Source organism: Cervus elaphus, chromosome 29 (assembly GCF_910594005.1).
Source record: "Cervus elaphus chromosome 29, mCerEla1.1, whole genome shotgun sequence".
Lineage (NCBI taxonomy): Eukaryota > Metazoa > Chordata > Mammalia > Artiodactyla > Cervidae > Cervus > Cervus elaphus.
In genome coordinates this window covers 50,765,448-50,791,661 of record NC_057843.1, presented here as the reverse complement: position 1 = coordinate 50,791,661, position 26,214 = coordinate 50,765,448, and the positions used below count along the sequence as shown (strand labels likewise).

Below are 26,214 nucleotides of genomic sequence, written 5' to 3'. Positions count from 1 at the left end.
ACCCACTGTATCTCAGACATCCAGATGACTCCAATGGCCAGCTAGCCAGTTGATCCCCTGAAGACCACTCTCCTTCCCACTGCTGCCAGCCATTGTGAAAGTGTCTTTTATTTCTGTCACATCACTCCCTTAAATCCTTCTTATCACTTCCCATTGCTCTTGGGAGAACAGAAAACTCTCTTACCCTGACCCTAGGATCTGACTCATCTGCTGCCCAGCTTCTGCTGGCTCCTTCTCCTAGTTTAAATAACCCCTACCTCTTCTTCAGATCAGGGGAAGATGAAGGGAAAACTTTGCTGAATGACCCCTTTCTACCCAACCTCCCAGTTCATGAGTCTAAGTCAAGGTTTTGGGTGATGTTTTTAGATAATTTATCTCAGCTTGATATTATATCTCTATTGGGCATGTTGGTTTGATTAATGAGAGTAGGGACCAAGGTCTCTCTGTATGTATTTGCTCCAGAGACTTGTACTCCAGAACCTGGTGCAGTGCCTGAAGCTCAGTAAATGGCTTTTGTTTGTTTGTGAGAGGCTTTTTTTTTTTGGCAATTAATCATTCCTCATTATCTTTAATGAAGCCCTATGTGAGTGCTAAGTTGCTTCAGTCATGTCCAACTCTTTACGACCCTGTGGACTGTAGCCCACCAGGCTCCTCTGTCCATGGGATTCTCCAGGCAAGAATACTAGAGTGGGTTGACATGCTCCCCTCCAGGGGATCTTCCTGACCCAGGGATTGAATCCATGTCTCTTACATCTCCTCCATTGGCAGATGGATTCTTTACCAATACCACCACCTTGGAAGCCCAATTAAGCCCAAAGACCCTTCCAGTCATGTCTCATAGAGATCATTTGACTCAGTGCTCTTTTTAGCTGCCAATCTCTTGTCTCTCTGTTCAGCAATGGTTAGACAGATACTTTTTTCTCAGAGAAAAGAAATCCATGATTTGTTGCCTTTGCAATAACAAAAATGTTGGAGAATGGGGAAGCAGAGATGCTGCTGTTGGCGTCTTTCACATGAACCACACCAAGAGGACCAGGTTGTCTCTTTCTGTTGGTGATCGCAGCAGAGATTGTTCAGTTCTTCCCACAGTATCAAACTTGTTGAAATCAGTCATCTTGCCAGATTTGAAATCAATCTCAGTGGAGTCATTCATTTTGAAAGGGAATCGGGACAGTGGATGATATGAGCATCATGGGTCACCAGATGAGGGATTCTTTTGTGCCACAAAGATCTTTCTTACTTTGCACAAATTGTACTTGGCCCCTTAGGTGTCATTCAGTGAACAACAAAGCCACCCTTGTGTCACAGATCAGACAGAAATTCTCCCCTTTCTTGCCAATGCTGGTGACATCCTTAAAGCGAGCAGGTGGGCTGTATCAATTTGGACCTTGCCATCAGTCTTAGTGAGCCACTGCATGCAGATCTTCTTTACTTCACACCCTGTCAGCGAATACTTAAATCTGTTCCTTAGTAAAAGATGAGGGGAAGATACCCTCTCAGTTTGTGGGGACCAGCTGATGGATGAGGAGCAAACACACTGGTCAGTTTACTCAGCATCGGATGCTTTGGAGCCGCTATAGCCTTCAGGGGCTTCTTGGGACCGTGAGTCATGACTGCAGTGTACTCAGTTGCTCAGTTATGTCCCAATCTTTGAGACCTCATGGACTGTAGCCCATGAGGCTCTTCTGTCCATGGAATTTTCCAGGCAAGAATACTGGAGTGGGTTGCCATTTCTTACTTCGGGGGATCTTCCCGACTCAAGGATCAAATCCTTGTCTCCTGCGTCTTCTGCATTGGCAGGCAGATTCTTTACCACTGAGCGACCAGGGAAGCCCTGAGCCATGACTGTGCTAAGCACAAAAAGGGGGAAATGTTTTTAGAATGAATGGAGCCAGAAGATAAAAGGCTTGCAGAACTCATAAGACACTGTAGTGGCCAAAAAATGAATAAATGGATGAGCAGGTGCAGACGTTTAGAGATCTGAATCTGGAGAAGGGCTGGCCATAGTGTATGGGAATTCGGGTTGGTTTACTAGAAGGAGATGAGAAATGTTAAGGTCAAGGAGTGTGATACAGTGATTTTATGTGGTACACACTTTGTACAAAATGTTACTGTAAAATAGTGAGCCTAGTTTTTATGCATGATTGCTTGGAATCTGTAAGAATTGGTGGATTAAAGCATGAATGGATTGGAGAGAGGCAGGGAAGGGTATGGGCACTCTGCAAAACCACACTGGGCATCGGTGGACAGAGTGGAACTATTGGAGCCTTAGATCTTCCACTGTGTGATCCAAAGGGGAAAAATTAGACTCCCCCAATCCCAGCCATTTCACCAAGCTGGCCCAGCTTGTTCTGCTGCTTCTGGGCCAGCACTAATGTCATGAGACTAGCAGGGAAGATTTTTCAGCCCTTGATAGGAAAGTTGAAGGCCTTCCAGACTGGCCTCATCAGTCAAATGATATTAAGACTATTGCAGGTGTGTATGTACTAAGACAATAATAGATCTTTCACCCTCAGTAATAAAAACATGAAAATGATCACGGTGAACAAGACAGCCAGGAAGCCCTATTTACATTTTATAGAAACAGGGATGATTTTAATTTGACTGAAATTTGTCGGCTATCTGTCTTATCCCTAAGAAATATATTTTTCCACTTAATACTCAAAGCAGCCTTGTGAGGTAGCTATTATTTCCCTTTGCAGTTGAAGAAACTGAGGTTCAGGTGGGCAAGAATTTTACCCAAGTTTTCAGGTCAGTAAAGGACAGAGCCAGTGTTTGCTCCCAGGTCATCTGACTCCCATTCCAGGACCCACTCCCACATCTGTGTCTTCTCACCAGATATCCTCGAACATTTCATTCTCTTTAAATAAAATGCAAGCAACCTGGCAGGTTTATGGGAGGGTTGGGTAGTGAGTTCACTTTGACCCAGAGAGGTTCATTTCTCTGTTTTTGACTATTTTATATTAAAATATCCTTGGATAATTGACTCATCAATCAATATCATTGAGAACCTGCTATGAGAAAGTTATGGTGTGGGACGATCTATGATTTGGTTGAATAAACTGGGAGACTGTTTCACTGTATGCCCAAGTGAAAGAAAAATAAAAGACAGATAAACTACTTGGAAGATAGGGTCTGTGACTAGCTTTTACAGTGACTAGAAATATTGTGGGTATTTAGTGAATTTTTGATAATGAGAATGGCTTTTTAAAAAAGTTAGAAGTTGCCCCTTAGTTTCCATCAAAGTTGTGAGTATAACTTTTGGTTTTCCAGATTCCTTCATTATTTTTTTTTTAACACACAACTGAGTTTTTAATGTCCTACAGTAAGCTTCCTTCTGCTCTTTAGATTTCTTATGTTAAGAATTGATACATGAAAATATGTGCAAGCATTATTTCAATTTAGAAACTTCTTTAGATTTAGTATTATGCATAATATTAAAAGATGCTTGCTCCTTGGAAGAAAAGCTATGACAAACCTAGACAGAGTATTAAAAAGCAGAGACATCACTTTGCTGACAAAGGTCCATGTAGTCAAAGCTCTGGCTTTTCCGACAGTCATGTATGGATGTGCCATAAAGAAGGCTGAGCGCCAAAGAATTGATGCTTTGAAACTGTGGCGTTGGAGAAGACTCTTGAGAGTCCCTTGGACAGCAAGGAGATCAAGTCAGTCAATCCTAAAAATCAAATCAGAAATCAGCCCTGAATATTCATTGGAAGGACTGATGCTGAAGCTGAAGCTCCAATACTTTGGCCACCCGATGGGAAGAGCTGACTAGTTGGAAAAGACCCTGATGTTGAGAAAGATTGAGGACAGGAGAAGGGGGTGACAGAGCATGAGATGGTTGAATGGCATCACCGACTCAATGGACATGAGTTTGAGCAAACTTCAGGAGATAGTGAAGGACAGGGAAGCCTGGCGTGCTGCAGTCCATGGGGTCACAAAGAGTCGGACATGACTGAGTGAGCAACAACGACAACAATATAGTGAAGTTCTCAAAACTGAATTTTTAGCCAAAACTTTTCTCTCTGTACTTTTATCATTACCATTTTATTTATGAATAATGTACAATTAAATGTGAGCTCCAGTTCAAATCCCAGATTCTGAATATAGTCAAAGGAATTCTTTTAAACTCACTATTAACAATAATTTCCATATGATTGCTAAACATATTCATGTACATTATCTTTTTAATTGGAGTGTAGTTGATTCACAGACATTCACAACTTAGCGTTGTGTTCGTTTCAGGTGTATAGCATAGTGATTCAGTTTCATAGATATGTATATATATATTCTTTTTCAGATTCTTTTCCCTTATTGGTTATCAAAAATTATTGAGTATAGTTCCCTGTGCTATACAGTAGGTCCTTGCTGGTTATCTATTTTATATATAGTGGTGTATATATGTTAATCCCAAACTCCTTATTTGTTTTTCCCCTCCTTTCACCTTTGGTCACCCCAAGTTTGTTTTCCATATCTATGGATTTATTTCTGATTTGTAAATAAGTTTATTTGTACATTTTCCCCCCTTCATTATTGTCACTCTCTTGCTGGAGACAGAAAAGTTGAGTTTGACTGAGTGAGTGAGTGTAGATAGAGTGAGCACAGCCTGGATGGCACAACTGGCAAGAAGAGCTGAGGTTAGGAGTCAAGATTTCTGCTATTTGCTTCACATCTGCTCTCCAGACTGCCAGCTTAGCAATGGTGCAGAAGACTACTGGTTTTACGAGGGACACCCACATTGGAAGTAAAGGAGAAGAAGGAGAAAGGAAAGAAGAAAGGTGGGGATGGAATTGGGAGGAAAGTAGGAGAAAAGCAAAGAAAACCAGGGTTCGAGGGGAGGAAAGTTTGAAAAGTGGTGAGACATAGAAGAAAATCTTTCCAAAAGCTCAGGATGAATGATCTGCAAGAGTAAGAGCTCATGTGTCTGGAGTTCAAAGTTTCCAGAAAACTGAAAATTACACAAAGGCAGCCTTCCTTCAGACAACTGCCATTGAATACTAAAAAACCTACTTGGAGAATTAGTTCCTTTCTCACAAGAAAATCCCCTAAACTGTCTTTCTGAGCTGATTGGTATGATGATATCTGAAAGTCATTCAGAGAATGGTGGGAGCACAGCAAAGACTCACAAATGCTGGCACCGATTTTATGTCATCCTCATTACTTAACTTGGGCTTTGACAGGATTTGTTTCTCTGAGCGGGCTGGTGGGAGGAGTTTTAGCCAGAGGTTGCCACTGCTGGTAAGGGGCAATAGGGGAACTGCACAAACAAAACCACAGGCAAACAAACTTCCAAGAAGTGGACCCAGATTCTCAGCAAGTGTCATTCCATCTGATGTGGGGTAAACAGTCCTAAACACCTGCACAGACTCTGGAGGCCATAACATCAATGGCAGAAAGTTCACAACAATGACCTGGAATAATCAAGGAAGAAACATGATTTAAGCTTGGTGTCCTGTTTAAGAGAAGGTGGGGGTATGTAAGCAATTTCAGAAAAAAATCCAACTCAGATAATTAATGTTAAAAAAAAAATAGAACAGCAGTTGTTACATGGAAGGAAAGCTTCAGTTGTCTGGAAAAGTCCCTTGCATGGCTGAGCTCGTTCTTAAGTGAAGCCAGATGTGTGAAATGTCATGGTTTATAGCAAGTGATCCTGAGTCAGGATGGAGCGTGATGAGGTGCTATAAATGTGAGCCTGATGTGGGGAAGCATAAATAGGCCCGTGGCACATATGAGATGTGAGAAGCCCCACTCTCCACTCCCATTCTGAACCAAGAACTTTACTCTGGTTCTGGGCTCCATAAAGAAGTTGCAGCAATGACCTTGGGCCTGTAAAATAAGATCCCTAAGAACAACTGGAGAGGGAGGGGCTGCCTGCTGATGGATTTTATATTATTTGGAAAGTTTCAATGAAAGATTTTCCCCATTGTAGGACCCATTTCTTTCTTCCAGTTGGAAACAATAGGACTTTAAGAACTAAAGTGGCTTTTTTGGTTTACAGTATAGGACAGGGAACTATACTCAATATTTTGTAATATTAGGAAAATAATTTGAAAAAAGTTTATATGTAACTGAGTCACTTTGCCATACACCTGAAAATAACACATTATAAATCAACTATACTTCAATAAAAATTAAAAAAATAAAAAAGAATAAGTGGCTTATTTTCAAAGCAGCCCAACAGTCCAATTAGGTCTTTTTTTGCTGTGAACAAATGATCTGTTGGAGCTTCCCGGGTGGCTCAGTGGTAAAGAATCTGCCTGCCAATGTAGGAGACACAGGTTTGATTCTTGATCCAGGAAGATCCCATGTACTGTGCAACAACTAAGATCATTCGCCATGACTATTGAGCCGGTGCTCTAGAGCCCAGGAGCTGCAACTACTGAACCCATGTGCCACAACTACTAAAGCCCCGGTGCCCTAGAGCCCATGCTCTGCAACGAGGGAAGCCACCACAAGGAGAAGCCTTCGCACCCCAAAGAGAGAGCAGCCCCCGCTCACTGCAACTAGAAAAAAGCCTGCATAGTGAGACCCAGCACAGCCATAAATAAAGGCATAAAATTATCTATTGATTGAAGGGTACAAAAGAGAGATGTACATGTTTGCTTCTTGCTCTCCAAAATGGAAAAGAAGGAAGGGCCCCGGGAAGAAGCTCAGCCTGATGGAGGAGCGTTTTGCTTGTCTTGCACTCTTCATACGCATTTTCTCTAGCAAGTGGCCCATGCTGCTGGCCAGACCAGTACCTTTCCTTGAGAGACAGGAGTGTTGTGACAGGTGGGTAGATTAGCTGCCCCCTGCCACTGGTATGTCTGAGAAGGCACGGGCCCAGTTGCTTCTCCAGGATAGCAGCGTCCCCAAGTCCCTCTCCAGGGAGGCTGAGGGCAGGTCGCTCTCTGGCCTCCATCCTCTGTTTTGTTAACACTTTCATCTCTTCTCTGCCCTTAGCAACCTGGTTTGGTTTGCGTGCAGCATCTCCCAGCTGAAACATCAGGTAGAATTCCTCACCCTTCGGCAGCTACCATGTAAGCAGACTCCCAAAGTCATTGACTTTGGGAGGCCTGGATTCTTTCAAAGAAAGGTGGGCAGAATTTTGACCAATCCTTGTGGTCAAAAACCAGTCCTAAGATCAAACCAGTCAATCCTAAAGGAAATCAGTCCTGAATATTCATTGGAAGGACTGATGCTGAAGCTGAAGCTCCAATACTTTGGTCACCTGATGTGAAGAACTGACTCACTGGAAAAGACCCTGATGCTGGGAAAAATTGAGGGCAGGAGGAGAAGGGGATGACAGAGGATGAGATGGTTGGATGGCATCCCCGACTCGATGGACATGAGTTTGAGCAAGCTCCAGGAGTTGGTGATGGACAGGGAGGCCTGGTGTGCTGCAGTTCATGGGGTCACAGAGAGTCAGACATGACTGAGTGACTGAACTGAACTGACTGTGGTTTAATATAATACAAACTTCACTTTCAATTTTTACCATGATCATCGGGATAACTTTTTCTTTCTTTTTAGACTGTAGGCAAATTGAAAACATGGTCTTAGGAAATGTATACAGGTCATGTATAAAGTCTTGGTCACTCAGCTGGTATCTGACTCTTGGTGACCCCATAGACTGTGGCCCACCAGGCTCCTCTGTCCATGAATCTCCCAGGTAAGTATACTGAAGTGGGTTGCCATTTCCTTCTCCAGGGGATCTTCCTAACTCAGGAATCAAACTCGAGTCTCCTGCTTGGCAGGTGGATTCTTTTCTCTGAGCCACCAGGGAACAGGTCGTAGAAAAAGATAAACCAGAGGGAGAATTTTATCCTGTAGCTGAATTTTTGTGAATCTGACATAAAGCCATGCAGAAAGCAGAGCAACCTCATTGGTGTGCAACTCGTCATGAGCTTGTCACTTCACTGCTTACCCTTGGACATCGGCCTGAAGCTCCATCACTCTTTTTTCCAGTCTCCAAAAAATCCAGACATAAACTCACTGTGCTGGATGCAGATCAAAATGCCATTCCAGAACTGGCTTTTAAAACATTTTGAAAAGTTCATTAGCTCTCCATAGTGTTATATCACTTTGAGCCTTATGATGGGGAAATGTATTTCTCACATCTATGGGATTATTCCATGCCAAAATAGCCTGCTGACCAAGCATGACATGGCTGTAAAAATCAGTTCACACACACACAGGGTTTCATAGACTGCCATTTAAATAGACTGCTCTGATGTATCTCATAAACATGGAGTCATGCTTCTGACTACTGGCCTCTTCATTGGACTTTTGCTCTCAGAAAGATTTATATGCATCCACCCTGATTGCTGTGTTACACTGGACACACCTTGGCCCATCACTTCTGGGAGTGCTGTGGGAACAGGCACTGAGATTCTGTGTGTTTAAACACAGCATTCTGTAGCTGTAAACTTTTATTAGTGATTTCTTGGTTTGACACTGTGGGTTATTTTAATCACAGACCTTTACATTTGAGACTATGATACAAGGATAGATCCTTAACATTGAAATAGGTGACTTTAGACTGTCTATTTTAACCTCCTAGTATTATGTTTTAGTCTTTGTTTACTTATAAAATTATAAACATTAAAGCAAATTTGGGAAATGGAGGAAAGCTGAAAATGAACTGTAAACAATAGAAAAAAGCCTAAAAATGACTCATTTTCATTGGAGCATGGCTATTGGCAATATTATGGCAAGGAGTTTTCTTATTCTTTCCCGCCTGCATGTAGGATTAAAATAGGATATTAATACATTTTGGACTTCCCTAGTGGCTCAGCAGTAAAGAAGGTAAAGAATCGCGCCCTCCACCATCAACGCAGGAGACACAGGTTGGATCCCTGGGTCGGAAAGATCCCCTGGAGAAGGAAATGGCAGCCGACTCCAGTATTCTTGCCTGGGAATTTCCATGGACAAAGGAGCCTGGTGGGCTACAGTCCATGGGGTCATAAAAGAGTCGGTTATGACTTAGCCCATTCATACATTTGGGTACCTTGATTTTTATTTTACTTAACATAGTTTATTAAATATTTCCCTATGTAATAACATAGCATTCTGAGTCAACATTTTAAATGATAGCATATATTTTTGTAAAAAAAAGATATACTGTGGTTAAACATTTTGATTGTCATTTTTCTGCTGTTAATTATACTATAACAAATATCTTTGCACCTAAACATGTTGTCCTATTTAGGATTAGGTTCTTAAAATAGTTTTTCAAATATGTAATTATTGGAGCAAAAGATATAAATAGTCTCCAGTTTCTTGCTGAATCTTTCCAAATTGATTTCTGAATGAAACCCACCAAGTTTTAAGACTTAGAGAGACTCAGAAAGGTGAAATTGTTCCACAGAACATTGTGAAAGAGGCAAATAAAATTTTCAGGTCTCTTGACACCTAGGTCTGGGCTCTTGACAAATTTGAGAGACTGTGCAGTACTACGCTAATTTAAAAAACATGAATCTGATCAAATACTTTGAAGCTGCCATGCTGTGAAATTAAGACAATCATAATACAATCTATGCCACGTCAGTTACAAATGTTGCTTGGGACTAAGAAGCAGAATCTTCCTCTTTCTCTTTTTCTTTTGACTTTCTCTCTGAATTATTAAAAAAAAAAAAAAAAAACAAGCCTGAGCTTTTTGGAGCAATCAAGCTAGTTGCCGTTATACTTGGTATGGTAATTCAAGCCATAGTATTACACTTCATAACTGCCTCCACCTATGTGATCTTGTTTGATCAACCTTTGGTAGGACATGTTATTATATCTACATCACAGAGGAGAAGAAAAAGGCCAGAGGTGAACTCCAGCCTTGTCCAAGGACATGCAGCCGGTAAGTGGCAGAACTGGGCAGAGAGTGTCTTCTGAGTCCCATGCCTTTGCTTCCAATCTTATCAGAAGGTACAAAACTGGTCTACACTTTCAAAACGTAGTTTGAAGGTTTCAGTTGGAGTTTGCTTGCTTGGTTCCATCTCCATAAGAGAAAATGACTGAATAAAAACATAGAGCCCGTGTCTAAGAGGAGAATATCCAACGATGAAGCACATTCGAACTGAAGTCATGTTGCAGGAAACACAGAGCAAAGCAAGTTAGTTGAGCTTTGCAGTATTGTGAGTTGGCCTCTGATGAACAGCTTGCAAATATGAAATTCGTGGATGTGTCATTGGTGGAAGCATGCTGAGCCCCCCAAGCTCTGGAGACCAGGTGTCACCTGTGATGGAAGAGAGGTGCCTGAGAGGCAGGGCTCTGGAGGGCATGCGGGCAGCATCCTTTATACCTGCGGTGGGGCACCAGGTACCTGGATGTCGCTTATGTCAATTTTGGCTGAGAGATCTTTGTAATGAGGGGAAGGGAATTTAACTGACTGTAACAAGAGCTCTTTCCTTCTTACGAAGGAGGTGTCAGTCTGTCAAATTCTCTCTTTCCATCCACCTTCCACTGTTTCTCCATTTGCATCATATTCATTAACTGGCCAAAAACCTAAGTGCACCCCCATATTAATGCAATAGAGTAATTTTAGTTTAGTGCAATTTAATGTAGTTTAAGCTGAATTCTTCTCTTAAAAGATTTGTACTAAGAAACACATAGATCTCCAGACTAACATTTCTTATCTCCATTGCATGACAGAGGCCACATGGTTGCTGAATTTAATATGCACAAAGATTAAGATGCATTGGACACATTAGCCCTTGAATAGAGGGCCTGGGTTGCCCCGTATCTTTCTTAAGAGTTTGATTCATTCATAGTGGTGACAAAAATGAAACATCCAGACAGAACTGAAAGGAAATTTAGGGAGACAGAGCTCAAAGTTAGTCTGGACTTGAAATTCTGTAACTAACGAAATTTTCAGGTTTATAGGACACCAGTTTCCCCAAAAACCTAATATGACTTTTTAATTTTTTTTCATTTATTTTTATTAGTTAGAGGCTAATTACTTTACAATATTGTAGTGGGTTTTGTCATACATTGACATGAATCAGCCATGGATTTACATGTATTCCCCCCTCCCACCTCCCTCTCTATCCAATCTCTCTGGGTCTTCCCAGTGCACCAGGCCCAACCACTTGTCTCATGCATCCAGCCTGGGCTGGTGATCTGTTTCACCCTTGATAATATACATGTTTCGATGCTGTTCTCTCGAAACATCCCACCCTCGCCTTCTCCCACAGAGTCCAAAAGTCTGTTCTGTACATCTGTGTCTCTTTTTCTGTTTTGCATATGGGGTTATCATTACCATCTTTCTAAATTCCATATATATGTGTTAGTATGCTGTAATGTTCTTTATCTTTCTGGCTTACTTCACTCTGTATAATAGGCTCCAGTTTCATCCATCTCATTAGAATTGATTCAAATGAATTCTTTTTAACGGCTGAGTAATATTCCATGGTGTATATGTACCACAGCTTCCTTATCCATTCGTCTGCTGATGGGCATCTAGGTTGCTTCCATGTCCTGACTATTATAAACAGTGCTGCGATGAACATTGGGGTGCACGTGTCTCTCTCAGATCTGGTTTCCTTGGTGTGTATGCCCAGAGTGGGATTGCTGGGTCATATGGCAGTTCTATTTCCAGTTTTTTAAGAAATCTCCACACTGTTCTCCACAGAGGCTGTACTAGTTTGCATTCCCACCAACAGTGTAAGAGGGTTCCCTTTTCTCCACACCCTCTCCAGCATTTATTGCTTGTAGACTTTTGGATAGCAGCCATCCTGACTGGCGTGTAATGGTACCTCATTGTGGTTTTGATTTGCATTTCTCTGATGATGAGTGATGTTGAGCATCTTTTCATGTGTTTGTTAGCCATCTGTATGTCTTCTTTGGAGAAATGTCTGTTTAGTTCTTTGGCCCATTTTTTGATGGGGTCATTTATTTTTCTGGAATTGAACCCTCTCCGACATAAATCACAGCAGGATCCTCTATGACCCACCTCCCAGAATATTGGAAATAAAAGCAAAAATAAACAAATGGGACCTAATTAAACTTAAAAGCTTTTGCACAACAAAGGAAACTATAAGCAAGGTGAAAAGACAGCCCTCAGATTGGGAGAAAATAATAGCAAACGAAGCAACAGACGAAGGACTAATCTCAAAAATATACAAGCAACTAATATGACTTTTTTAAAAGGAGGAATCTATTCTCTAACAGGATGAATCATATACAGTACAGTACTTTATTTATAGATATTGTGTTGGGAAGCTTTAATATATGCTGAGGGAAATGTACTTGGGTTGATACTTTCCTGTAAGCGTTGGGATGTGGGTGGAAATCACTGACTCTGAGAGACTTGGCTGTGTAGTTGTTAAATTATGCACATCTGCTAAATAATTAGCATGCCTGTGGGGGAGGAGGTGCTTGAAGTAAATCCTTGTGTGCCATGACTTCTAGCATCCAGCTTCTTTCTGAATACACTACTGTTTTTCTGAAGACAGAAGGCAGAGAACAAGGAGGACCAGATAAGAGTATTCAACTTAAGCTAGTGCCTTCCCATCAACAGTATTCCTCGCCTGGACTTCTCTTTGCCCTCCTCTCCTCAAAACATCTTTTGGCTGCTTCTTACCCTCACCACTCACCCCTCAGCAAAACCTGCTCATGGCCAGCAAGTAATAGAACTGACATCTATCAGTATTTACTCTGCAGTTTACATATGTTATTTCATTTGGCCTTCACCTCAGTCCTTTAAGGAAGGTATCATTGTGCTTAGTCTGTAGAGGGGGAAACTGAGGCTCAGGGGAAGTCAAGTGACTTGTTTAAGGGTGCATAACTAATGAATGTTGGAGCTAAATTTCTAGTATGCTCTACCTGAGAGTCTTAACCTATGTTCCCAATTCAACATACATCAGGGGCATAATACACTTACTTTGGGAAGAGTGGGCATTATGGCAGCACTTACTAAGCTTTCCTGTGTTGGAAAGTCCTCCTGGAATTGTATTACAGTGCAGATTCTGGGTCACTGCAGTTTGGGGTGGGACCTGGGGTTCTGCTCTTGTCACGAGCTCTCAGGTGATGCTGATGCTGCCAGCACCCCACCTCCTCCCCACCATAATTTCAGCAGTGAGGGCCCAGGGCATTGATTCCCTGGAGGCAGAAGGCACCATTCACGGCCTCTTAAAGTGTGTGTCAACCCTGAATAGTCATTGGAAGGACAGATGCTGAAACTGAAGCTCCAATACTTTGGCTCCCTGATGCGAAGAGCTGGCTCATTGGAAAAGACCCTGATGCTGGGGAAGATTGAGGGCAAGAGAAGAAGGGAACGACAGAGGATGAGATGGTTTCAGCAAATGGACATGGGTTTGAGCAAACTCAGGGAGATAGTGAAGGACAGGGAAGCCTGGCAGGCTGCAGTCCATGGGGTACCAGAAAGCTGGACACGACTGAGGGACTGAACAACAACAGAATCTGGAGGTGCCTGCCCCGAGCTGAAATGGAAATGTTTCCCAGAGGACGGGCTGCCTTACTGCACTTTCCCGTTGAGCAGGGGACTTGATGCAGCAAACGCAATGTCTAACTTTTTTTTCTCTTAAAGCTGTTCACAGTTCCTCTCAGCGCTGTTCGGTCCCTCTCTTTTCTAGTCTTTATCTGATACGCCTTTCAGGCAGGCCTTTGCATCTGGATGCTTCCTGCTTTGTTTCCTTCCCCTCCTCCCTGGTGTTAGTGGGTGGGCCAGTTTGCATGCGCCGCTTGTTATGGACGGAGTTCCTTTATTATTTACGCCCTTTTGTTGTCGGCGTTTGCTTTGTCACTCTGCTTCTCCGATGTGTTCTTTGTTCACACAGTTTCCTACAGCCTACTCTGCCCTCTCCAATGCCTTGTCTCTTAACCAGAATTCTGTTTCTCTGGACACTGTGGGAAGCCCAGAAAGGCTTTCAGGATGTCACTACCGTGGGGATGACCGGCCACCATCTTAGAATTTTTAGGAGTCATTTTAGACACTGCTTTGCATCTGTCAGCTTTCACCAGGTTGTGTTCTGGTGGCACAAATCCTCAGGGTCAGTGACTTTCCACAGATAAGGCATATTTCTCACTTGTGTTACAAGTTGCTGAGGGTCAGCTGTGACTCCAAGCCCGTCTTCATTCTGGGATGTAGGCTAAAGGAGCAACGATGGCTTGGGATTGGCTGCTCTTGGGGCAGAAGACAAGTAAGATTGCTGGTAGGTTCAGCAATGGTTCTGAGAGCTTCCGCTCAGAACTGAAATAAAGTCCTGCTTCGGTTCCATTTATCACGTGACGCTTTCTTTCTCTGTTGCCCCCCTGTATCACACCAGGCTGGAAGATAGTATGCCATCTCGTAGAAGAAGCTCCAAGTTATAAGAATGGTGGCACAAGTCAGCATTCTTCCCACTGCATCATTATATCCCCTTATGGAAATCCTTAATCCCAGGAACACGGGAATCATCTTTACATATATTTTTAAAACTACTTTGAATGTCATCTGTCTTTAAATAGTTCTTAATTTTTTCCCCCTGTATGTGGTGTCAGAACCTTCTCTTGGAGTAAATAATCACTTAGCCGAAAGGTGTGGCACTTACAGAGCAGCTGCTGTGAAGATTTTAAATACATGGTAAACATCTTCTATGATTGTTGCCTTAATTCTGTCTTCTACTGGTGACTGGTTCCAAAGTGTCCCTGTAGCTAGGGCATGTTCTAGAGGCAGAATTTTGTCATGGAAAACAAAATGGTTACAGGGAATGAGAAGACCTGAATTTTAGTGATTTTCCTTTTACATGGGAGCAGTGTGGCTCTGGCAAATCCTTGATTCTGAGTTTCTGTTTCTTCAGTTGCAAATGAGGAGCTGGGACTAGTTCAACAGTTTCAAACCAGGAGCTCTAGTACTTTGAGTTCTCCTAAGTCAAGGATTCATTTTAGCATTTCAAAACTAATAATACTATTACATGATAAATGAAAACTCTCAAAACATGGAGTCTACAAAGGAAAGAGAAAGTTAAAGGGATTCTATTATTAAAAGATTGAGGAACAAGAATCAGTTCTTATTTAACTTTCTTATATCACCTTCCACAAAATTGGGCAAATTATTCATATCTTCAAGCAATTTAATGTCTGTCTCAGGGGGTTCAGAGGGTTGCTGTGAAGATTAAATGCGATTGTGCATGTGAAGCACTTCGACAATGACACTCAATAAATTGTTTCTGTTTTCCTGTTTCTTCAGTGTAGGTTCAAAATTACCCAATGAGAATATTTTTGATTAAACTAGCCCCAACTAGATTGTGTTGTAAATGTCTTTACCTCCAGGGTGAACCTGGAGTTGTAGTGAACCCAAGGTGGGCTGGATTGATTACTTTCTTGGAAACTGTAACCTGTATGTATTTTGTGCAAGCTCTTTATCTGGTTATGCCACCTATCAACTGGTCCAATAACATCTGGGCCCAGCCAGAAGATGAGTGGGGAGAGGAGGAAAGATATGAGGGAAACATATGAAGACCAAAATTCCTGAAACAGAGAGCAGCATGCCTATTATATGCTGTTTATACTATATGTATAAATGATAATTGTTACCACTTAACTATGACTTATGTGCCTGGCCCTGAGCTAAGTACATTGTACACACTGTCTCTTTTAACTTTCTTACACACCCTATGAGCTCTTTCATTTTCTGGCTAAAGCAAGTCACAAGGCCAGTCCAGATTCAAGGGGTGGAGAGATAGACCCACCTCTCTTCTTGATGGGAGAAGCTGCAAAGTTATTCTGTAGGTGTATGGATAAAGAGAGGTACCATTTTTGCAATCAGTTTGCAACAGCCTTTGTAGTATAAATAGTACAGAAGATCATGTGTTTCCCTGGAGTAAGATGTGTGCCCAAGAAAAGGGGGAGTCAGGTGCCAAGGGCCTCCTAGCATCATTCCCTTCATTACAGATAGAATCCAAGAGGCAAATGAAACTGAAATGTGACCCAATTGTTTGGTGCATTCTGGAGCCTGGGAAATCAGAGATCATGAATATACCCTTAAAAGAATATGTGAAGATGAATAATTAATTAAAAGTAAATATATATGGAGTGAAGCACCCACAATCCATGTTACAGTGAGGATGAACCTTGAAAACATTGTGTGAGGTAAAAGAAGGCTGTCACAAAAGGTCACATGTTATTGATTCCATCTATATAAAGTGTCTCGGATAGGTAAATCCCTAGACACAGACTGCAGATTGGTGGTTGCCAGGGGCTGGGAATACAAGTGGACAAAGAGAAGGATCTGTTTAACGTGTGCTGGGTTTCTCACCATCTGTTGGGATGATGAGAGTGTTTTGGAACTAGGTAGTGTGATGGTTGCCCAACGTTCTGAATGTACTAAATGCCACTGAATTGTTCACCTAAAAATAGTTAATGTGTTATTTGAACCTCGATCAAAAAAATCCCAAATGTAAAGCTTCCCTGGTGGCTCAGTGGTAAAGAATCCGCCTGCCGATGCAGGAGACATGGGTTCGATCCCTGATCTGGGAAGATCCCATATGCCACAGAGCAAATGAGCCTGTGCCCCACAACTATGGAGCCTGTGCTGCAGAGCCAGGGAGCTGCGACTGCAGAGCCACAGAGCCCGTGTGCCGCAACTACGGAAGCCCGAAAGCTCTGTGGAGCCTGTGCTCCCAGACAACCGAAACCACTGCAGTGAGAAGCTCACGCGCCACAACTAGAGACAGCCTCCACTTGCCACATCTAGAGAAAAGCTCATGCAGCAACAAAGACCCAGAAAAGCCCCCCCAAAAAACTCTCAAATATATAATAAGTGTATGTATTTACTCATATATGTGCCCATGCATGGTATTTTTGCTCTTTTATTAGTATAATGTTTCTCAGACTTCTTAGTCTAAGGACCCTTTACACTCTTAAAAATGATTGAAGATGGCATAAGCTTCTGTTTATGTATGTTACATTTATTGATATTTACCATATCAGCAACTGAACCGGAAAAAATTTAACATTAATTTATTAATTCCTTAAAAAGAACATAAATCCATTACATGTTAACAAAATAACATATTTTATTAGAAATAACTATATTTTCCCAGACAAAAATATATAGTGAGAAGTAGCTAGTCAGCTACTTATATGCAGAGTACATCATGCGAAATGCCAGGCTGGATGAAGCACAAGCTGGAATCAAGATTGCTGGGAGAAATATCAATAACCTCAGATATGCAGATGACACCACCTTTATCACATAAAGCGAAGAACTACTAAAGAACCTATTGATGAAAGTGAAGCAGGAGAGTGAAAAAGCTGACTTAAAACTCAACATTCAGAAAACTAAGATCATGGCATCCAGTCCCATCACTTCATGGCAAATAGATGGGGAAACAATGGAAACAGTGACAGACTTTATTTTCTTGGGCTCCAAAATCACTGCAGATGGTGACTACACCCATGAAATTAAAAGACACTTGCTCCTTAGAAGAAAAGCTATGACCCGTCTAGACAACTTATTAAAAAGCAGAGACATTACTTTGCCCACAAAGGTCCCTCTAGTCGAAGCTATGGTTTTTCCAGTAGTCATGTGTGGATGTGAGTTGGACTATAAAGAAAGCTGAGTGCTGAAGAACTGATACTTTTGAACTGTGGTGATAGAGAAGACTCTTGAGAGTCCCTTGGACTGCAAGGAGATCAATCCTAAGGGAAATCAGTCCTGAATATTCATTGGAAGGACTGATGCTGAAGCTGAAGCTCCAATACTTTTGTCACCTGATGCGAAGAACTGACTCCTTAGAAATGACCCTGATGCTGAGAATGATTGAAGGCAGGAGGAGAAGGTGATGACAGAGGATGAGATGGTTGGATGGCATCACCAACTTGATGGACATGAGTTTGAGCAAGCTCCAAGAGTTGGTGACGGATAGGGAAGCCTGGCATGCTGCAGTCCATGGGGTCACAAAGAGTCAGACATGACTAAGCGACTGAACTGAACTGAGTTAATCAGCTCATAATTTAATTGCACAACTCCTTTGCCTTCTGGACAACCATTGGTCTTCAGAAGGCATCAGAAATATTTTATGCGTATGCCTTATTTCACCACAGAGTATTAAAAGATGTGTTTACTCCAGGTTTGAGATTTAACTAAGTGTTTTCTTTAACAGTTTTGTCAAGGACACTTGTTAATTAAACCAGCAGCAATTGTCCTACAGGGTCATGGCAGGGAAGAATGCAGGGTCTACTGGTCTACCTTAGTGCCACTGCTTTGATTCTTGCTCAGGTCCTGGCAGTTTTACCCACCATTGCTTTTGTTCCACTGTGCACATGTCTACTCAGCTAAAAGGGCCAGTAATGTCTTCTCATTAATGAAAATAGATTTGACTTCACAGACTCTCCTGAAAGTATCCCAGGAATCCCTAGGGAAAGTGTCTGAAAAACCACAAATGCAAGACTCTGAGTCCTTACAGTAAAGTACAAGACTCATGAATTATGTGTACTTAAAGCATGCATGGCTTTTATTTTTTTTTATTATTATTATTTTTAATTGGAGGATAGTTGCTTTACAATGTTGTCTTGGTGTCTGCCAAACAGCAATGAGAATCAGTCATAATTATACATATATCTCCTCCCTCTTGAGACCCCCTCCCTCCGACCCACCCCTTTGGGTCATCACAGAGTGCAAGGCTGGGATCCCTGTCTTATGAAGCGGCTTTTCACTAGCTGTACACAGCAGTGTATATATATCAGTGCTACTTTTTCAATTCATCCCACCCTCTTCTTCCCCTACATGTGTGGCCTTTAAAAATGTTAGGCCTGTTTTTTAAAAGACTGACTCATCTCTGTAGTAGAAATAAAAGCAGGGCCATGTTTTAATCAAATTTGAAACTTTCTTTCTGATACAGTCCCACCTATGGGCTTTTGCTATGTTCTTTGCTCAGACTACTTCTTTTCCAGATATGTGATAATTCCTCTCTCACCTCCTTTGGGGCTTTACTTAGCTATCACCTCAGAAACCTTCTTTGGCCACCTCCTCCAAAACATTGTCCCTTCCCCAGCATGCAGACAGACAGACACACACACACAGAGTTATTAATACATTTCCTGTTTTTTTTTCTTCTTAATATTTATCCCTATTTTATTTATTACTAATCTTTAAATTTTATTTTCCCCATTAAAATATAGGCTACATAAAAGCAAGGGTTTTCTTCTTTATTAATAGCTCCTAGAGCAGTGTCTGGCACATTGAGGATCAATAAACATTTGTCAGATGTTGTTGAATATAGCATAGCTAAAATGCAACTGTAGATATTTATCATGTCATAGCAAAATGATAATGCAGGGGCAGTCCCAACATGAATACCATAAGATGTGCAATGCGAAAAGGGTTTTGTGATACAATAAATTTGTGATATATTCTCTTACTCTCTCTCCCCCCTCCCCTACATGGAGATTTGTAATGAAATGAACTAACATGAAGAGTCTGAAGGGCCTTGTGATACATATGTTTAAACATTGTTAAACTCAGAGTTTTCCAGACTTTTTGCTAGTGTTCTCTGTAGCTCTAGTTCCCTGGGGAATTACACAGTCAGCATGACTGTGATGGTCAATGGGAATTAAAGCTAGGGATTTGCCTAATATACCTTGGGGAGGGATTTCAATGTAAGATACTGTCATTAGATCATCCATGTGAAAAATAAAATGTTTCATTTCATAATTCTTGATTTTATGTGCTGGTAAAACATTTAGGTGATACAGAAGACTGAAAGAGAATCTGTATGTATCCATGTATTTTAAAATATATACTTTCAGATAAGAGTAATGCCTGGTAGTTCAGATTGCTTTTGGGTGGGTGAGAAGGTGGGGGTTAATCAGAACAAGTAGTTGGACTTTTTTATAATTTTAGAAGAGAGCTTGAGAAATGCTCTAATCTAATGACACATGTTATGGAATCAATTAAATTGCTCAGAGAAATGAATACTAAAGGGAGAAAAATCCCTGCAGTCTAGTTAATAATCTTTTTCCTCATAAGAAATCCTTACTGTGCACCTTACTGCTTTTCTTTTTAAACTTTTCTAAAGTCTTTTTATTGAATTTGTTACAACATTGTCTCTGTCTTATATTTAGATTTTTTGGCCACAAGGCATGTGGGATCATAGCTCCCCCACCAAGGAATCAAACTGGCACTGTCTGCTTTGGAAAGTGAAGTCTTAACCACTGGATTGCCAGGGAAGCCCCATGCCTTCTAACTTTTCTGAAGTGGGTGATCTAGTCAACAAAGTGTTGTTCTAGGGGTTCAAGAAATCTAGATACTGGCTCACTTATGGTCCTCTCTAAGTTACTTTTCATTATGCAGCAGAAGCTCAACTTGACTGTGAATGAGAAAAACCAAGCCGAGGGGGCAGTAGCTTCTTCTTAAGAACGGTGTGGTTTACTTTCTTGCTCAGGACCATCTTGTTTGTTGTTATTTTTCGGTCGCTGAGTTGTGCCTGACTCTTTGCTACCCCGTGGACTACAGCACGGCAGGCTTCTCTGTCCCTTCACTATCTCCCAGAGTTTGCTCAGTCTCATGTCCATTGATTCGGTCATGCCATCCAACCATCTCATCCTCTGTCACCCCCTTCTCCTCCTCTCCTCAATCTTGCTCCTCTCCTCCGAAAGATTCCCACCTTCAAATCTCTTCCACACCCATGTGCTTTAAGAGTAGAGACTGTTCCACTGACCTTACCTTTCCCTTCTCTTCTTCAGTAGAATTTAAAGAGGAAATTCAGTGCTCTAACTGGCTGCACTGTCCTTGAGGTCAGTCTGCATTCTTGCACTCAGAGTCATTGATACCTTGCATCTCCAGTGGCCTTGGGGACCATCTGATTAACCATAGTGCTGACCTTTCTTTTGTGGAAAGGTTTTTCTGAGAAATCAGCAGGACCTGCCTCGTCTTGCTGATGTGGCTATTGATCCCTACCCCTGCTTTGCTGACAGCTTGATCAGCCTCAGAATCTGTCAATAACAGCACCACTCCAAAACCCTCAGTTCCTGATGGGTCTGGATCATACTAAGGGTCATAGTATATCTTTATACTATACCTGAGTGGATTTTATTTTCTGTCTTGAGCAAGTGTATCCTCTAGACAGATATTCTTTCCAAGTCCCAGTGGTTGGAAGTGATATTGTAAGAGGTAGCAGTTGCTTGTCCCTCTAAAAGCCTTTAATTGTGCATTATTTATAAACCAAAATTTCCTTCCCTAAATACTAGATTGATTATTCATTTGCCCATACTTGGTTTCTATACCCTACTGTACATTAAAGCATTAATCAAACAAACTCAAGAGAAATTCACCAGCCAAAGGAGATGTCTTTTGAGCGGTATGATTGGAGGGATCCCTAAAAGGTCACCTTAAAGTCTTGAGTGCAACCATACTTGGAATTCCCCCATTAGAAAGTCATTCCTTTGATTTTTTAAAATGAAAAATGTGTAAGTTCTCTTTTAAATTGCAAGTGCCCTGGGATCCCTCTTTTACATCTACCTTCTTTTGTAGACTTGTTCTAGATCATTAAAACTGAAAGGAATCTTAGCAATCATGTGCTCCAACCTTCTTATGTTGTTGTTGTGGTTCAATCAGTAAGTTGTGTCTGACTCTCTGTGGCCCCATGAACAGCCACGTTCCTTATGTTAGAGATGAAGAATCAGAAGCAGAGAAGACAGGAGTTCTGGAACAAGAATTCCCAGCTAATTAGTAGTAAAGTTAGAATCAGCACCCTGTGTTTCTTGCCTTTTCGCCTGGAAGCATGTTGTATCCTATAGTATCCTGAGAAGACAAGTTTCTTTTATGTGTCAACCTATATTAAATTCCATTCCTAAAATAATTTCATATAATGCAGTTTGATTAGCATTTCTCTGGAGATCACCACAATTCTAGAGATGGCAGGCATTGGGGTAACCATATATAAAACTTCCTCTTGGGTTTAAGTCACTTCTGAGATCCAGTGGTTATTTTTAAATAACGTATAAAGTGGCATGTTTGGGTTGCAGTGATATTAGAAACGGAAGTGCTGGAAAGATGGGCAGGCACTGAAGGTCTGTTTGTCAATTTCACTAAAAATGGTGGGATGGCCTCCGGCCCCACCCCCAAGTGTAATTGGTGGTGTCTGTAAGGGAGGGGAGGAGCCCTGGTTAGCGCAGAAAGAGGAGATAGAGCAAATGAAGGCGAGTGAAACTTTAAAGGCAGTTGTTCATGTAGGTGGGTCCATGGAATCAGCATCGCCCATTGTCTACTGTGGAAAAATTCTGAAAAATCCTGTGGAAAAATACCGTGGAAAAATCCTGAAAGTTCAAAGGAAACTGGCCCCAAAGAGGGGCAGTGATGTGTCCAGGAGGAACCCTACCCCTAGTCCCTCTGGCAGTGTGAGTCAGGGGCGTGGAGGGTTCATATTCCTCAGCAGAATAAGCTGTCCCTTGCATTTATGAACTGTCTTTAACTGTTCTCGGTAATTCACCTCAGTCAAATCCAAATGCGATTTTGAGTTCTGAGTATTAACTGTATATTTTTATTTCTGTTTAACTATTTAAATCATTTATTTCTAAAACCCAAGACTGCTGCTCTGTGTCCATTGAAACAGGTTTTGCAAGGAGACTTTTGGAAGTGATTTCTTCTACTTCAGGGAAAGAGGAATTTCTAGTAGTAACATGTCATAGAGCCATGGTTCTTGAATTTCAACGGGCATCATCTTCACTTGGAGAGCTTGCTGAAAACACAGGCACCTAGGCCCCATTTCAGATCTCCCTGATGAGAATATAGCAGATGGGACCAAGACTGTGTGTTATTAAAAGTCCTTCTTCACGCCTCTTGCCCCGCCCTGTGATTTTGATGCTCTCCCATTTAGGTATTTGTCAGAGGGATGTGGGGCTTCCCAGGTGGCTCATTGGTGAAGAATCTGCCTGCAGTTCAGGAGTTGCAGGAGACACAGGTTTGATCCCCGGGTCAGGCAGATCCCCTGGAGGAGGGCGTGGCAACCCACTCCTGTGTTCTTGCTTGGAGAATCATACGGACAGAGGAACCTGGAGGACTGCAGTCCATGGGGTTGAAAAGAGTCGGACATGACTGAAGCGACTTAGCACGCATGCACGCACAGAGGGACATAGATAGGAAAGAAGGATGGTTGGTGGTGATACAGTTTTAACTGTTGGGAGAATCCCTGTGCCAAAGTTTCTAATTCATTCATTTATAAATATTTATTGAGCACCTATTCACTGTGTGCCCAGAATGTGCACACATTTGGGGCTTACCCAGATCATAAAAATAAATTGCATGCATGCAGAATTAATGTTTTTAAATTGGTTACTAACCTTTTGGTGTTTATTATTAATTAATGCAGCCCCCAGACACTCCAGTGCTCCCCCAGCCCCTTTCTAATCTCATTTTGTGAGAAGAGTTAATATGCTCCTTCATCTATAAGCTCTTTCTACTGTTTTCCTTTATCTCTTCTTTTATATTTCTCGTATATACTGATTCTGAGGTATTGTTTGAGTCTGCAGTTCTAGCATTACTCCTGTGATGTTTGAGCCAGCTTATTAGAATTTATATGTCTGGTACCTTTATACGTTAATTCTAAATTAAGCAGTAATGCCAAATGAAGCTCCAGTGACAGGATAGAAAATGTCAACTGTCTTTTACCAATTCGATTGACCTAGGAGTGTAACTCACATTTAAAAAATCATTTTCATTTCTCTTTAATGTCAGGAAAACTTAATAAAGCCCTCTCTAGATTTTTAAAGTAATGACCAGCAGAGTCAGTCTTGATAATTGCTTATTTTGTGTTATGTTCGTGTCTTCAGTAACAATAAAAAAGTACTTCCCCTGGTTCAACACATTATACTTCCCAATGTTCTTTTTATTAATTTACTTTGAAATTTCGGCTGCACTGGGTCTTCGCTGCAGCCTGTGGACTTTCTGTAGTTGTGGCATGCGAACTTACTTGCCCTGTGGCTTGTGGGATCTTAGTTCCATGACCAGGGATCAAACCTTCATTCCTTGCATCAGAAGGCAGATTCTTAGCCACTGGACCACCAGGAAAGTACCCCCCAATGTTCTTTTGCCTTTACCCCTGCACTTTTTAAATGGTTTTACTTGGAATCCTGTGAATTTCAAAGAACATTATTGTTCTTTTCCTAGTGTAACAGGTGAGACAACTGAGACCCAGCTTGATGAACAATTTGCTGTAGTGATTCAATTTTTGATGTTTAATGTAATTGTTACTTCATGTGATTCTGGAGGCAGTAGACTCTCCTTCCATTTAAAACTCCAAATAATGCCACAACCAAATCAGAAGCTTTCTATGCTGGTGTTGCCTTTTGGTAGTCATAATTTTTTTTTTTGGTAGTTATAATTAAGATAGCATTTATTGGTGCTAATAATTCAGGATTACGTCTCCCTAATAGATGTACTGAGCAAGCACCACGGTGACAAGATAAGTTGCCCTGTTTTGTTCCATATGTCTGTGTTCTAAGTGTTCCGTAGTTTTAATTGGTTCCCTGCAGAATAACATTTACAAGCATATGGTATGGAAAATGCTGACTGCTTTTGTTATCATGTATTTTAGTATTTGTGGTGGCCCTGGTTCACTGGGCCTTTAAATGTAATTATGAGGATATTTAATTCATTTCCTGGTATACTTTTTCTTAACCTGTCTACTACGTGTTAAATGCCATCAAAATAGTGTATCCGGTAGTCTGTGTACATTGGGCAGAAAACTAATTCACAAAAGCTTTCTCTATGGATCTGTGCTGTAAGACGCCTTCTCCCATCTCGCCTCATGTATGGTTTATAAAGGCACCTCAAGGCTGCCTACAATTATGCTTCAGCAGAGGATGAGCTGTTTGGAGCCCAGAAGAGCCAAGAGCTCTCTGGCGCCTTGTTTGGGAGATTTACTGGCGATTCCTTGAAAAGGGATTGCAGATGTGAAATTAGACTCAAGGATTGAAGAGGGGACCAGCTGTATTTTTGGATATCTGAGCTCCTTTGGTACTTGGGTGTTTTCCTTAGAGGGTGCTATAGCAGAGTGCAGCTGAATTATTAATGTTTCTGAGACTATGTACAAGCCATCTTTTTTTCAACCTTTGTATTGTGGAAAATTTCAAACATATACGAAAATGGAAAGCATCGCATAATGAACCCTCAGTGGACATAGGATTTAGTGTGTTTCCCAGGCTGCCAGCACAGATTACCTACAACTGAGTGGCTTAAACAATAGAAATGTATTGCCTGACAGTTCTGGAGGTTGGAAGTTTGAGATCTAAGTGTCCCAGGGCCATGTTCCCTCTGAGGGACAAGGGAAGGGTCTGTCTCAGGCCTCTCTTCTAACGTCTGGAGGACTCAGATGTTCTTTGACTCATAGATGGCCTTCTCCCTGTGTCTTCATATTGTCTTCCTTCTATACGTGACTCTGTGCCCAGATTCCCTCTTTGTACAAGGACACAGTCATCTTGGATTAGGGCCCACCCGAATGACCTCATCCAGTTTAACTAATTACATCTGCAACAACTCCGTTTCCAAATAAGTTCAGAGACACTGGAGTTTTAGAACCCCAACATAGGGATTTTGAGTGGGTGAAACTCAACTCATAACACTTATCATCAGTAATTACCAGTGCTTTGCCGATCTGTTTCATCTCTTTCCACAGCATCCTCTCTTGCTTCTTCCTCAGTTGCTTCAGTCATGTCTGACTCTTAGCAACCCTATGGACCGTGGCCCGCCAGGTTCCTCTGGCCGTGGGATTTCCCAGGCAAGAATACTGGAGTGGGTTTCCAGTCTTCCAGGGCAGCTTCCCGACCCAGGGATTGAACCCAAGACTCTTATGTCTCCTGCATTGGCAGGCAGGTTCTTTACCACTAGCGTCACTGTGCATTTTTGCTTCCTGGGGGATTTGAAAGCAAATCACAGACATCATGCCATTTCACCTGTAAACTCTCATTTTACTTGAATCTCCAGCTAGTAAGGAGTTTGTAGGAGTATGTGTGTGTGTGTGTGTGTGTGTGTGTGTGTGTGTGGGTTTCCCATAAACTTTGTGTCCAGTGGGGTTTTTGACTTAATGAGAAGCATGGAAAGAAAGTAGAGGCTCCTGCTGCTTCTCGGTCTGGGAACGTCTCACCTGTCTTTTCTGGAAGAAAGATTTTCTCAAGAAGCTTCTTGACACTTTAGGGCAGTTAATGCTCCTGTCCTCTGTGCCCCATACTCTTTTTCAGTGACCTGTGACATATGAATAATCTTACTATTTTTGTAGCAGCGTGTAGAAGAAATGAAAACAG

General features: G+C 41.7%; 1 protein-coding gene and 1 pseudogene across 5 annotated transcripts in view; one reads left to right on the top strand and one right to left on the bottom strand.

The window, feature by feature from the left end:
- The window catches only part of PRUNE2 (prune homolog 2 with BCH domain), a 277,828-nt gene that overhangs the window by 6,935 nt on the left and 244,679 nt on the right, over nt 1-26,214 (top strand). The gene's annotated exons all lie outside the window — the stretch shown is intronic.
- Nucleotides 829-1,611, bottom strand: LOC122685753 (annotated as a pseudogene).